We start from the raw sequence: 15011 nt of genomic DNA, 5'->3' as shown, positions 1-15011 counted from the left end.
CAGCTATTCCTTCCAACACTTAAAAAAGCTCTTTAAATAACCTAGTTCCCCTAGCTCTGTTTTTCCACCACCTCTTCTATCTCTAACCAGCTTCACTCTTTTGTTTAGTTTTTTTCTTTTTTCTTTCACCATTACCTCTGTACCCTTTCTCAAGGAAATCAATCACTGCACTCTCAGCTCTGTTTCTAGTTCTCTTCCAATTATTGTCTTGATCAGGTCCAATCATTGAGCAGAGCAAGCAAAGGATTCTACTTAGAAAGAGGAATAAGAGGAAAGGCATGTATATTTACATTTCAGTATTTTCCTAGGCACAATGCAGTTAAATTAACAAAAATAAGTGTAAAGGATAAAATGCAATGATCATCGGTCATTTGGAAACAAGAACATTGCTAGTGGCATCAAAAAAATGTTGTTTTTTAGGGAAAAAAAATGTTTGCAATATATAAAAAGATTTGTTCCAATTCTTTCTGATTCAGTCATCCCATTTTAGAAAGATACCCTCAAGAGGAAAATAAATGTCATGATGTACAAGATATTTGAAGCAGTGTACAGTGACATGAGGTAACAGAGGATGTCTTAAATACCACATCAGAGTCACAGCCAAAATCATTATGAAACATACACATCAGGATGCAGCCTAGAATCTAAAAAAACAAAAACAAAAACAAAAAAAATTTCACTTTGTAAAATAGAGGCAAACAAGATTCAATGGATAATAGAAGGAATAAGCCAGGGCCCAATTCTTCCCAGCAGGTGTGACCACCCAAGAGTCGTTTATAGATTTGTTTTAGCCTTGGTAGCTCCCCGTTCCCAATGAGGAGCCTTGAATTGCAAGTTTAAAAAAAAATGAATGGTTTTCAATCATTTTTCCTCCCTAAGACTTTTGATGGAGATCATATGCTCCAATACAGGCACAGGAGAATAATCTAGAGCCAAAGAAATTTGTCTCAATTAGCTGGACGTGTCAGGAGTAAGCAAAGGTAAGTAGTAGGTAGGAGATGAAGAAAAAAGAGAAAGTAGAACAATTTAGTCTCCCTGAGCTTCAAAGATCTGCAGTCCTGAAAATTCACCTTCTCCCCAGATTCTGGTATCCAATGATTGATACACAGCCTCGGGTCCCGTGCCCCCACACTACTTCAGCCTCAGAGAATCACCATCCTGCACTAGCATCAAAAGTTAAGGGCTGGGATGTAGCTCAGTGGGAGAGCGCTTGCCTAGCACGAGTGAGACTCTGGATTCCATGTAGGACATGGCGATAGCTTAGGCTTTTAACTTAGGAGCTAATAAAAACAGACACTGTATTCAGCATCCAGCATGTAATCATTATTTCCCCTTGAAGGGAAGTCGGTGATAATCGCCCGAGAAGTAACCCTTTTAAGAGATCTAACTCATTCCTGGAAATCCCATTCACTAGTTACGGCTACTTCTCCTAACGTGGTTTCTGTCCCTGGATGACAGACTAAAAGGAAACTTATCTGTGCTTCTGTAAGATCTTCAGGACCACCTTCTGTCCCAGGAGTGAGGGAGGGAGAGCAGGGTGACTTGGCTTCCCCTTCAGGGCTGGCCTCTCAGCTCAGAAGTGTTTCTCTCCCTCTGGGAAGCCACGGCAGCTTCGTTCTGAACCACACAAGTTGTGCACTGATTCTGTACCCGATATTTACTTCCTGTGAGGGGATCTCCTCTGCATAGGCTGCACTGTTCTCTGCCAGTGATTGATTTGCACCATCTTTTTTTCTTCCTTTCTAGAGCCAGAGCCCTTCCCAAGCAAATCTGAAGCAGCCCATGGAGCCTGATCCAAGCTGAGCTGTGATCCCCTTGTAAATCCACGAAGTGACGCTACAATAAGACGGGACCTTCATACCCTGACAGTGTTCATTCTTTCCACCAGCATTAGGCATTGGTGTGTTCGGGGCTCTAGGATGCCTGCATGATCTGACAGTAAACAGAAGAGAAAGTCTTTGCCTATGGGAAACTTATATTCTAGTGGGAGAGACGAGATAAATAAAATACATAGTGCTTCATGGACTGTTTGTTTTTTTGAAAATTTGAAACAGCTGGTTTTAGTATTCGTATTTTAAAAACCACACACACTGTAGCCAGAAATGATTTGTTTGCTAAAGAATTATGAACTACCAATGTGTATATCTGCCATCGTGGCAACTGTACAAGAGTTCATTTTCACAGAATAACAGGTCTTAAAATATGTGTACTCATCTGTAACTATAAAACTTTGAAATGTTCATTCCTGCAGCAAGAACTTATGATGTCATCCAATGTGATTTGCTATAAAAAGTTGTTGGACTTCCCATATTTATTCCAATACAATGTACTGAAAATTCCAAATGTAATAGAAAAAAAATTCAATCACGAAGATGGATTTAAACATTTCTGAATAACACTTTATCCTAACTTGTGAGTACAGGAAATTTTGGTATGCTACTTATAGAATCTTCTTAGTCTTGCCTCTCCTTGGACTCCAATCATTCTAACAAATCTGTGTATAGGAGATTTGACTAGAGTACATAACACTTGAAAATAGCATTCCATTGTCCTAGTATCTTGAAATACTATATATAATCTTATTATATTGCTTAATCAAGAAATGCCAAGTTTAGGGATTTGGGATATGGAATGTTTGGTTAAGTGCTTACCAGTTTATCTAAGTAGATTCCAACCTAGCCAGGAGTTGTATAATATTGGACCTGTGTGTTCTTTGCATAGGCATGAGGTATTATGACACATTACAATTTTTTCTTACAAAATTTTTTTAGCATTTTGCTGAAAAACGTGTTTTGTCTTAATATATAGGTATGTTAACATGTATATTTGAAAGCATACCAAAAACAAATTTTTAAAAGGAAGAAAAAACATTATAAAAAAAAACCAGATTCTGGCTTTCTTTGAGTATTTATAAACTGCTGCTAAAATACTCTTGAATGTGGTATTTAGGAAGGTACAAATCGGTAGCATCTTTTTTTTTTCATTTATAGCTCTTTCTAAATAAGATCACAAGAAACTGCCTTGTACTTTCCCTTCAAGTACTTTAAATACTTCAAGGTTTGATCTGAAGTGCAGGTAAGACTCTTTCATTCTCAAACTTATTAAACTAAAAGTTAACAATACATCGGATGGTGAGCAGAATATGAACACACAAGTACATTGTCCAAACAGGAGCGTTCTTGCGGTATTGGGCCCAGAGATTAAAGAATTTGAAACAAGCATTTTCCTGACTGGAAAATAAGAGCTCTTCTTGAGGTGAGTAGGGTCTTAATACCTGAGCCAGAAATTAAATGCAGAGGGCTGGGGACATAACTCAGTTGGTAGAGTGCTTGTCTTGCATGCACAAGGCCATGGCATGGTTCAATCCCCAGCACCACCCAAAAAAAAAAAAATCATGTTATTTGGGCTGGGGATGTGGCTCAAGAGGTAGCGCTCTCGCCTGGCATGCGTGCGGCCTGGGTTCGATCCTCAGCACCACATACCAACAAAGATGTTGTGTCCGCCGAGAACTGAAAAATAAATATTAAAATTCTCTCTCTCTCTCTCTCTCTCTCTAAAAAAAAATTAAATGCAGAAATATGAGAGAACATTATCATTATCTTGAACATCAAAAAAAAAAAAAAACAGCTTAAGCATTACAAATAAGGTACCGTGATGAATGAGTTAGTGTAGCTTGGTTACCACACTAGGCTGCACACTAATCAATACAACTGCTTGTAATTTCTAATCTTAAAGAGTTTGGCGTCCTATTTAAATCCTCTTTTACAATAAATTATGTAAACAGTGTTGTTCTATAACTCAGATTATAATACCCATCTATAAAAATAATAGTTCTTTATTTCAGATATGCTCAAAAGCCAAACTACTCCTTTTTTCTCTGTTTATCAAACCTGACAATTTTGAAAATACTTCTGGCATAGAAATGCTGAATACGTTTATCCAGAGTTTCAAGCCCATTTTCAGTAGGCATTTTCTCAAAAATAATGTGTTGTGCTGTGTTCTCTAATATCATATGGTCAAATACCCTGTTGTCTTAGGTTTTTCAGGGGCAGGAATAATTAAAGAAAATGGGATTGAATGTTGCTGTTCACTTTCAATATTAAATTGTGCTTACATCCACTATGTTCATTTTTACCATACATTAACCACAAAAATACTAAAGAGAATGAAGAGTGTTAGCTGAAAAATGCAAGTTGGTTGCAGCGGTACATGCCTATAATCCTAGCTACTTGAGAGACTGAGACAGGGGCATCCCAAGTTCAAGGCCAGCCTGGGCAACTATCTCAAAATAAAATAAAAAGGACTGGGGATGTAACTCAGTGACAGAGCACTTGCCTATTACGCCTATTGTCTGGGTTCAAGCTTTAGTACTGGGAGAAAAAGAAAAAGAAAAAACAAAGGAAATAATCAACCATAAAAATTTTAATCTTTTATTAAAACTCTGAAATTGTAACAAACTGCTCACCAAATTGAGGTAGAGGTAGACCCTAATGTTATTCCATGTGTCAGAGTTTAGGTCTTTCAAAATATATAATCTTGAAAATAGAGCTGACCACAGGGAGAAGATGTTAAGAAACCATGAACAGAACTTCCAAGAATTATGTGATAACGTGAAAAGACCAAATTTAAGATTAATCAGGATAGATGAAGGTTCAGAGATGCAAACCAAAGGAATGCACGATCTTTTCAATGAAATAATATCAGAAAAAATTCCCAGATCTAAAGGATAGAATAGAAAAATCAAATGCAAGAGGCTTACAGGACCCCAATTGTGCAAAATTACAACAGACCCACATCAAGGCACATTATAATGAAAATACCTAGCATACAGAATAAGGATAGAATTTTAAATGCTGTGAGATAAAAGCATCAGATTACATATAGGGGTAAACCAATACGGATCTCAGCTGATCTCTCAATCCAGAACCTCAAAGCTAGGTGGTCCTGAAAAAACACCCCAAGCTCTGAAAGAAAATGGATGCCAACCAAGAATCCTATAACCAGCAAAATTAATCTTCAGATTTGAAGATGAAATTAAAACTTTCACAATAAGTAAAAATTAAACGAATTTGCAACCAGGAAGGCTGCATTTCAGAATATTCTCAACAAAGTATTCCATGAAGATAAAATGGGGAAAAAAAGTGAAAACCAATGAAGGGAGGAACTACGCTAAAGGAATGGCCAATCAAAGGAGAAACTAATTCAGATTAAAAACCAGAAATAAACCAAAATGACCAGAAACACAAATCATATCTCAATAATAACCTTAAACATTAATGGTCTAAACTCATCAATCAAAAGACACAGACTGGAAGATTGGTTTAAAAACAAGACCCAACAATATGTTATCTCCAAGACAAAGCTCTCATAGGCAAAGGCATTCACAGACTGAAGGTGAAAGGATGGGAAAAGACATATCCCTCACACAGATCCCATAAACAAACAGGGGTTTCTATCCTCATGTCAGATAAAGTGGACTTCAAGCCAAAGTTAATCAGAAAGGACAAAGAAGGACATATCATACTGCTTAAGGGAATTACACATCAACAAGAAGTAATAATTATAAATATTTATACCCCAAACAAGGGAACATCTACCTATCTCAAACAAACCCTTCTCAACATCAGTAATCAAATAGACCACAACACAATAATACTGGGTGACTTTTTAACACACCTGTCACTACTAGAGAGATCTTCCAAACAAAAACGTAACAAACTATAGAACTAAATAAGACGATCAATGATTTAGACTTAACAGACTTATATAAAATATTTCATACTTCAGTGAGAGAATACACTTTCTTCTCAGCAGCACAGGGATCCTTCTCTAAAATAGACCATACTTTATGCCCTAAAGCAACTCTTAACAAATACAAAAAAAATAGATGATATCCTGCATCCTATCATATTATAATGGAATGAAAATAGACATCAATGACAGAATAAAAAATAGAAACGACTCTAATACCTGAAGACTAAATAATATGCTCTTGAATGACAAATGGGTAACAGAATAAATCAGGGATGAAATAAAAACACACCTAGAGGTAAATGAGAATAGTGACACACATACCCAAATCTCTGGGTCACTGAAGGCAGTGCTAAGAGGGAACTTCATTGTCTGGCTCTCATTGATTACAAAATAGAAAGTCAACAATGAAACTTAACATTACATCACAAAGCCTAGAAAAGAAAAGCAAATCAACACCAAAGGCAGCAGAAGACAGGAAATAACTAAAATCAGAGCTAAAACACTGAAATTGAAACACAAGAAACAATTCAAAAAAATTGACAAAACAAAAAGTTTGTTCTTTGAAAAAATAAATAAAATTGATAAACACTTAGTCATGCTCATGTACAGAAAAAGAGAGAAAACTCAAACTACTAAAATTCATGATGAAAAAGAAAATATCATGACAGACGCTACTGAAATAGAGAAGTTAATTAGAAACAATTTTTAAAAGATATACTCCAAAAAAGAAAAAATAGAAAATCTTGAAGGTAATGACAAATGTCTAGAGACATATGACCTACCCACACTGAACCAGGTGGACATGCACAATTTGAACAGATCAGTGTCAAGCAATAAAATTCAAGATGCCATCAAAAGCCTACAAATCAAGAAAAGCCCAGGACCAGATGAATTCTGAGTTCTACAAGGCCTTCAAAGAAGAATTAACCCCAATACTTCTCAAATTATTCCATGAAAAGAAGGGAACGCTTCCAAGCTCATTCTAGGAAGCTAGTATCACTCTGATACCCAAATCAAACAAAGATACATCAAGGAAAAAAAACTTCAGACCAATATCCCTGATGAACACAGATGCAAATATTCTCAATAAAATTCTGGCAACTCGTATACAAAAACATATTAAAAAGATAGTGCACCACGATCAAGTGAGGTCCATTGCAGGGATGCAGGGTTGGTTCAACATATGGAAATCAATAAATTTAATTCATCACATCAGTAGACTTAATGACAAGAATCACGATCATCTCAATAGCTGCAGAGAAAACATTTGACAAAAATACATAAATGGATATTCATGTTTAAAACACTAGAAAAACTAGCAATAGTGGAAACATACCTCAAAATTATAAAAGCTATCTATGCTAAACCCAAGGCCAACATCATTCCAAATGGAGAAAATTTGAAAACATTTCCTCTAAAAACTGGAACAAGACAAGGATATCGTCTTTCACCACTTTTATTCAACATTGCCCTTGAAACTGTAAGAAAGAAAGAAAAAAGAAATTAAAGGAATACAAATAGGAAAAAAAGAAAAACTATCACTATTTGCCAATGACATTATTCTATATCTAGAAGATCCGAAAAATTCCACCAGAAAACTTCCAAAACTTATAAATGAATTCAGCAAAGTACCAGGATATAAAATTAACACCCATAAATCAAATGCATTCCTATACATCAGTGATGAATCCACTAAAACCAGAGAAATTAGAACTACCCCATTCACGATAGCCTGAAAAAAAATTAAAATATTTGGGAATCAACCTAACAAAAGAAGTGAAAGACCTTTACAATGAAAACTACAGAAAACTAAAGAAAGAAATTGAGGAAGATCTTAGAAGATGGAAAGACCTCCCATGCTCTTGGATAGGCAGAATTAACATTGTCAAAATGGCCATACTACCAAAATGCTATACAGATTTAATGACAATTCCAGTAAAAATCCCCAATGACATTCCTCATAGAAATAGAAAAAGCAATCATGAAATACATTTGGAAAAATAAGAGACCCAGATAGCCAAAGAAATGAAGCAGGAGGCATCATAATACCAGACCTTAAATTATACTACAGCCATAGCAACAAAAAGGACATAGTATTGGCACCAAGACAGATATGTAGACTGATGGTACAGAATAGAGGACACAGGGACAAACCCACATAAATACAGTTATCTCATACTAAACAAAGGTGCCCAAAACATACATTGGAGAAAAGATAGCCTCTTCAATGAATGGTGTTGGTAAAATTGGAAATCCACAAGTAACAAAATGAAATTAAACCCCTCTCTCTCACCCTGCACAAAAATCAACTCAAAGTGGACCAAGGTCTCAAACACTAGAACAGAGACCCTGCACCTATTAGAAGAAGAAGTCGGCCAAATCTCCACCATGTTGACTTAGGAACTGACTTCTTTAACAAGACTCCTAAAGTTCAAGAAGTAAAATCAAGAATCAATAAATGGGACGGATTCAAACTAAAAAGCCTCTTCCCAGCAAAGGAAACAATCAATAACGTGAAGAGAGTTTACATAAATGGGAGAAAATCTCTACCACACACACCTCAGATAGAGCATTCATCTCCAGGATATATAAAGAAATCAAAAAACTTAACGCCAAAAAAAACAAGTAACCTAATCAATAAATGGGCAAAGGAACTGAACAGATACTTCCCAGAAGAAGAAATATAATCAATCAATAAACATATGAAAAAATGCTCATCACCTCTAGCAATTAGAGAAATGCAAATCAAAACTACTTTAAGATTCCATATCACTCTAGTCAGAATGGCAATCTTCAAGAATACAAGCAACAATAAATGTTGGTGAGGACACGGGGAAAAAGGTGCACTCATACATCGCTGGTGGGACCTCAAATTCGTGCAACCACTATGGAAAATAATATGGAGATTCCTAAGGAAACTTGGAATGCAACCACCATTTGACCCAGTCATCCCACACCTAGGTTTTTTTTATCCAAAGGACTTAAAATCAGCATACTAAAGTGACATAGCCACATCAATGTTTATAGCAGCTCAATTCAGAAGAGCTAAACTATGGAACCAATGTAGGTGCCCTTCAACAAATGAATGGATAAAGAAACAGTGGTAAATATAAACAATGGAATATTACTCAGCCTTAAAGAAGAATGAAATTATGGCATTTGTTGGCAAGTGGATGAAACTGGAGAATATTATGCAAAGTGAAATAAGCCAACCCCAAAGAACCAAAGGCTGAATGCTTTCTCTGATATGCAGATGCTAATTCGCAACAAAGGGTTGGGGGTGGGAATAGAGTTATTTTGGACTAGACAGAGGGGAGTGAAGGGAGGAGAAGGGGTATGGGAGTAGGAACAATAGTAGAATTAATCAGACACTATTACCCTGTGTGCATATGTGATAACATGACCGTATAACTCTACATCATGTACAAACTGATAAATGAGAAGTTATACTCCATTTATGTATGATGTGTCAAAATGCGTTCAACTGTTTTGTATGACTAATTAGAACAAATTAAAATACATATTTAAAAAGATTTTATGTCTTTCACTTTAACCTCTGTGTATTTTTTCATCTGATTATATAAACATGATTCAATCTGAAATGTATGTCATGAAAAATAATTAAAAGATCATTTAAATGATACTTAAAAATTCTTAGTTACTAGCTTAAAAATATTTATAAAAATGTACACAATATTTCAACTTCCTTATTTTCCCATAAACACATTTGTTTTTCCTCCAAGTGTAGAGAGAAGAAAGGGTCTAGATGATGTAAATGTACACAGTCTTGTAACAAAGACATCGAGGACATGACCGTAGGCCACGAACAGAAGGTTTTAGCACAGTGTCTAGGTTTCCTCTTTGAAAGTTACCTATGATCTTTGATTCACATCAAACTTTCTACAGAGTAACAAACTTCCCTTTTAGACTGAAATTCCATGAAACAGAAATCTATTTCCGTTTTGGACCACATACAAGGGCTATGTGATCAGAGGATGGGAAACATTAGGTAAGGCCCGGTGGGTGGTAACGTCTTCATGACGAGGTCATGGAATCCCCTGTTCAACCTGTAAAGCAGGTAAGTCAGTGAAAAGGTAACCTAGACAGCCAGGAACAGCACCAACACAATCTGTGCCAGCAGATTCACCAGAAGCACTTTTCAGTTTGAAGAAATGTGTGAGAGACATGTTGCCTCTTTCCTCTTCCCCATTGGAAGCCCAGTTCTTCATGGTCCTCTGGAAAGATGACAAAATGACATATTCCTGTCGATGGTGTACTATTAAAGTCCCCACAAAATATAACGGAGGTGCCGGAGTACAGATCACATGAGACATGTCTAATGTGAGCCAAGCTACTGCCATTTGAACGAGATGAATGTACCCACCTTTTGGAACCCGTAGAAATGGGTATTAGCAGCACATATCTTTTTTAATTTTTATTCTAATTTGTTATATATGAGATCAGAATGCATTACATTTCATAGTACACACATAGAGCACAATTTTTCATATCTCTGGTTGTATACAAAGTACATTCACACCATTTGAGTCTTCATACATGTTCTTAGGGTAATGATGTCCATCTCATTCCACCATCTTTTTTACATCCCTTCCCCTCTCCCTTCCCCTCCCTTTACCCCATCTAGAGTTCATCTGATCTTCCCATGCTTCCCTTCCTAACCCCACTATGAGTCAGCCTCTATAGCAGAGAAAACATCCAGCATTTGGTTTTTTGAGACTGGCTGGCTTCACTTAGCATTATCTTCTCTAACTTCATCCATTTACCTGCAAATGCCATGATTTTATTCTCTTTTAATGCTGAGTGATATTCCATTGTGTATATACACTACAGTTTCTTTATCCATCTACTGAAGGGCATCTAGGTTGGTTCCACAGTTTAGCTATTGTGAATTGAGCTGCAATAAACATTGATGTGGCTGTGTTCCTGCAGTAGGCGGCTTTTAAAACCTTTGGGCATAGACTGAAAAGTGGAATAGCTGGGTCAAATGGTGGTTCCATTCCCAGTTTTCCAAGGAATATTCACAATCCTTTCCATATTGGCTGCACCATTTTGCAGTCCCACTAGCAGTGTATGAGTGTACCTTTTCCCCACATCCTCGCCAGCACTTACTGTTGTTTGTATGCATAATAGCTGCCATTCTGACTGGAGTGAGATGAAATCTTAGAGTGGTTTTGATTTGCATTTCTCCAATTGCTAGAGATGTTGAACGTTTTTTTCATATATTTGTTGATTGATTGTATATCCTCTTCTGGTAGGTGTCTGTTCATGCCCTTGGTCAATTTATTGATTGGGTTATTTGTTATTTTGGTGTTTGCCTTTTTGAGTTCTTTATATTCCCTAGAGATTAGTGCGTGTGGTAAAAATTTGCTCCCAAGCTGTAGGCTCTCTGTTCACCTCACTGATTGTTTCTTTTGCTGAAAAGAAGCTTTTTAGTTTGAATCCATCCCATTTAGTAATTCTTGATTTTAATTCTTGCACTATAGGAGTCTTATTAAGGAAATAGGCACCTAATCCTATATGATGGATATTGGGGCCTACTTTTTCTTCTATCAGATGCAGGGTCTCTGGTTTAATTCCTAGGTCCTTGATCCACTTTGAGTTGATTTTTGTGCAAGGTGAGAAATAGAGGTTTAATTTCATTTTGTTGCATATGGATTTCCAGTTCTCCCAGCATTATTTGTTAAAGAGGCTATCATTTCTCCAATGTATGTTTTTGCACCTTTGTCTAATATAACATGACTGTAATTTTATGGGTTAGTCTCTGTGTCCTCTATTCTGTACCATTGGTCTACCAGTCTGTTTTTTGTGCCAATACCATGCTGTTTTTGTTACTATTGCTCTGCAGTATAGTTTAAGGTCTGATATAGTGATGCCACCTGCTTCACTCTTCTTGCTAAGGATTTCTGTAGCTATTCTGGCTCTCTTATTTTTCCAGATGAATTTCTTGACTGATTTTTCTATTTCTTTCTTTCTTTTTTGCTTTCTTTCTTTCTTTTTCTTTTTCTTTTTTTTTTTTTTTTTTGTGTGTGTGTGTGTGTGTTGCTAGGGATTGAACCCAGGACTTTATGCATGAAAGGCAGATACTCTACCAACTGAGCTATATCCCCAGCCTCTGCTTTTTCTATTTCCATGAGGAATGTCATTGGGATTTTGAATGGAATTGCATTAAATCTGTATAGTGCTTTTGGTAGTATGGTCATTTTAACAATATTAATTCTGCCTATCCAAGAACAAAGGAGATCTTTCCATTTTCTAAGGTCTTCTTTAATTTCTATCTTTAGTGTTCTGTAGTTTTCTCATTGTAGAGGTCTTTCACCTCTTTTATTAGCATGATTCCAAAGTTTTTTTTTTTTTGAGGCTATAGTAAATTTGATATATTTTTTAAGTAGTATTGTTTTCCTTTCAGAGGATTTGTCACTGATATACAGAAATGCCTTTGATTTATGGGTGTTGGTTTTGTATCTTGCTATTTTGCTGAATTCATTTACTAGTTGTAGAAATTTTCTAGTGGAATTTTTTGGGTCTTCTAGGTATAGAATCATATCGTTGGCAAACAGTGCTAGTTTGAGTTCTTTTCCTATACTGTATCCCTTTAATTTCTTTCCTCTAATTGCTCTGGTCAGTGTTTCAAGAACTATGTTAAATAGAAGTGGTGAGAGAGGGCATCCCTGTCTTGTTCCAGTTTTTAGAGGGAATGTTTTCAATTTTTCTCCATTTAGAATGACATAGATAACTTAGCATAGATAACTTTTATAATATTGAGGTAAGTTCCTGTTATCCCTAGTTTTTCCAGTGTTTTGAACATGAAGGGGTGCTGTATTTTGTCATATGCTTTTTCTGCATCTATCGAGATGATCAAATGGTTCTTGTCTTTAAGTCTATTGGTGTGGTGAATTACATTTATTGATTTCCGAATGTTGAACCAACCTTGCATCCCTGGGATGAATCCCACTTTATCATGGTGCACGATCTTTTTGATATGTTTTTGTATGTGATTTGCCAAAACTTTATTGAGAATTTTTGCATCTATGTTCATTGGAGATATTGGTCTGAAGTTTTCTTTCCTGGATGTGCCTTTGCCTAATTTGGAATCAGGGTGACATTGGCCTCATTGAATGAGTTTGGAAGTGCTCCAGAGCACAGGGGCACAGCATGGGTAGGGACAGTCTCCCAGGCAGTGCAGACGAGCATCCTCTATCACTTTCTTGGTGTAGAGATGCCCAAGGTCAAAAGTGCACGTACCAGGCCCGGCCTCCACTGGACATGCTTTTCCACTCCCTGCTCAGCCCAAATGCAGCCCGTGGCCTGGAGTGCAGGGAACTTTGAGCGGCAGTCGGTCCTCAGCATGGGATGGAGCGGACACCCCATTCACACCCATCTCAGACCAAGTAGAAGATGGCGAAGAGGGAGACAATGGCGAAGGTCCACCACTCTCAGGCTCCGCAGCTCCAGGCTTGGCTTCCTTGCACCAGCGGAAGAGACAGCCAGAGGGAACCCCGAATTCAAGGTTAGGGTGCACTGAGAAGTTGGCCATGATGATGGGGCGGCAACTGAGGCTCTGCGAGGGCAGGCGGGTTGCACGCCACCTACCTGCAGCACCTAGCGCCCTGCCTGGAGCACAGCTCGGGCCACCTTTCTGCTCTCTTTAGTGGCGGCTGCCTGAGCCTGGCCCTGGAGGGCGTTGGTTGCGATCCTGCGGAGGACCCGACCCAGGCGGCTGCTCCGGTGGCACTGCATGTTACAGTGGCTGCCCGCGGCCAGCGCCAAGGACAGGCTCAGCCTGGGCTCCCAGGGCGCACAGCTGATGAGACCAGCAGCCAAGCAGCCGCCTGGTGTCCAGTGGAGACAGAGAAGGCTCATACTGTTAAATATTATTTTAGAGACAATAAGTACAGTCGGTTCCAGAGACTGAGGCAGGAGGATCCCCAGTTCAAAGCCAGCCTCAGCAACTTAGCGAGGCCCTGTCTCAAAATAAAATATCAAAAAGGGCTGGGGATGTGGCTCAGTGGCTAAGCGCCCCAGAGTCCAATCCCTGGGAAGGAAGGAAGGAGGGAGGAAGTGAGGGAGGGAGGGAAGGGAGGAAGGAAGGAGATGAAGAGGGTTTGCAAGTGCACAGGAGTGCATCAGGCAAGGCAAGATGATATAGGAAGGACCTCAGACCACTGTGAAACCTTCTGGGCTTTTACACTAATACTAATATTTTTGAAGAGGTTGGAACACAAGACTAATGCATTTTTCTCTCAATTCACCTTCACTGCTTGAGTATAGTCTTAGAGCAGTGAACATGTGATTATACAACTGTTCTATTATGCAATTTGAAACTATAGATCAAAAGCCTTAAAATGGTCAATGCCAACCACTCATAAAAAAAAATAATAAAAAATCACATTTTTGAATAGACAAAAATAATGGTAATATAGCTCAGAATACGCCTAACAAAAAATTGCAGAACCTATGCAAATAGTTTTCTAAAGAGTTAGATGAAAGGAGATTTAAATAACAGTGCAAACCCCATTCTCAGCCTCAACGGTATAAACTTTATGTATTTATTTTTCACACATATTATTTATATAGTTGCTAGCTATTTATTATATATTGCCTATGCCTATAGATTTAATGTAATTCTTATAAAGATGAACAAATTGGTCTTTTATACTAAACAATCTCATTCTAAAGTTTGTATGAAGAAATAAACTTGTCAGGATGATCAGGAAAACTCTGTAGAAGCCCTAAAGCGTACAAGTCCTGTGGTGTGTGAAAGTGTATTTAAAACATGGGCTGTCTGATCTTACCACTCTCATTCAATGACATGTTCATTTCTAAACATTGCAACAAGCCCGTAACAAAAGGCATGCAGGTGGGAAAAGAAGAAATAAACCGCCCCTATTTGCAGATGACATAATTAACTACTTAGAAAATCCTCTGGAATCTACTAAAAAAAAAAAAAAAAAACTCTTAGAACTAACAAGTAGATTTAGAAAGATGAAGAGATACAAGATGACACAAAATCAATTGCATTTCTATGTACTGAAAACAAAAAAAAGTGGAATCACAATATAAAAACACAAACTATTCATAATAGCTTCAAAGGAAATGAAATACTTAGGCATCAATCTAATAAAGCATACCTGATCTGTATGCTAAAAACTACAAAATTCCCGTGAAAGAAATCAAAGCCAACTAAATATTTGCAGAGATATGCTATATAAATTGGAAGGCTCAACATAGTGAAATTT

At 37.4% G+C, this 15011-nt stretch overlaps 2 pseudogenes; both read right to left on the bottom strand.

Moving 5' to 3' along the window:
- Positions 1 to 9705: 9705 nt before the first annotated feature.
- LOC113201457 (2',5'-phosphodiesterase 12 pseudogene) lies at positions 9706 to 10809 on the bottom strand (annotated as a pseudogene).
- Positions 10810 to 12883: 2074 nt separating this feature from the next.
- Positions 12884 to 13635, bottom strand: LOC144248988 (2',5'-phosphodiesterase 12 pseudogene; annotated as a pseudogene).
- Between the last annotated feature and the right edge of the window lie 1376 nt (positions 13636 to 15011).

This window comes from Urocitellus parryii, chromosome 11 (genome assembly GCF_045843805.1).
Source record: "Urocitellus parryii isolate mUroPar1 chromosome 11, mUroPar1.hap1, whole genome shotgun sequence".
Lineage (NCBI taxonomy): Eukaryota > Metazoa > Chordata > Mammalia > Rodentia > Sciuridae > Urocitellus > Urocitellus parryii.
This window is presented reverse-complemented; position numbering and strand designations above follow the sequence as displayed.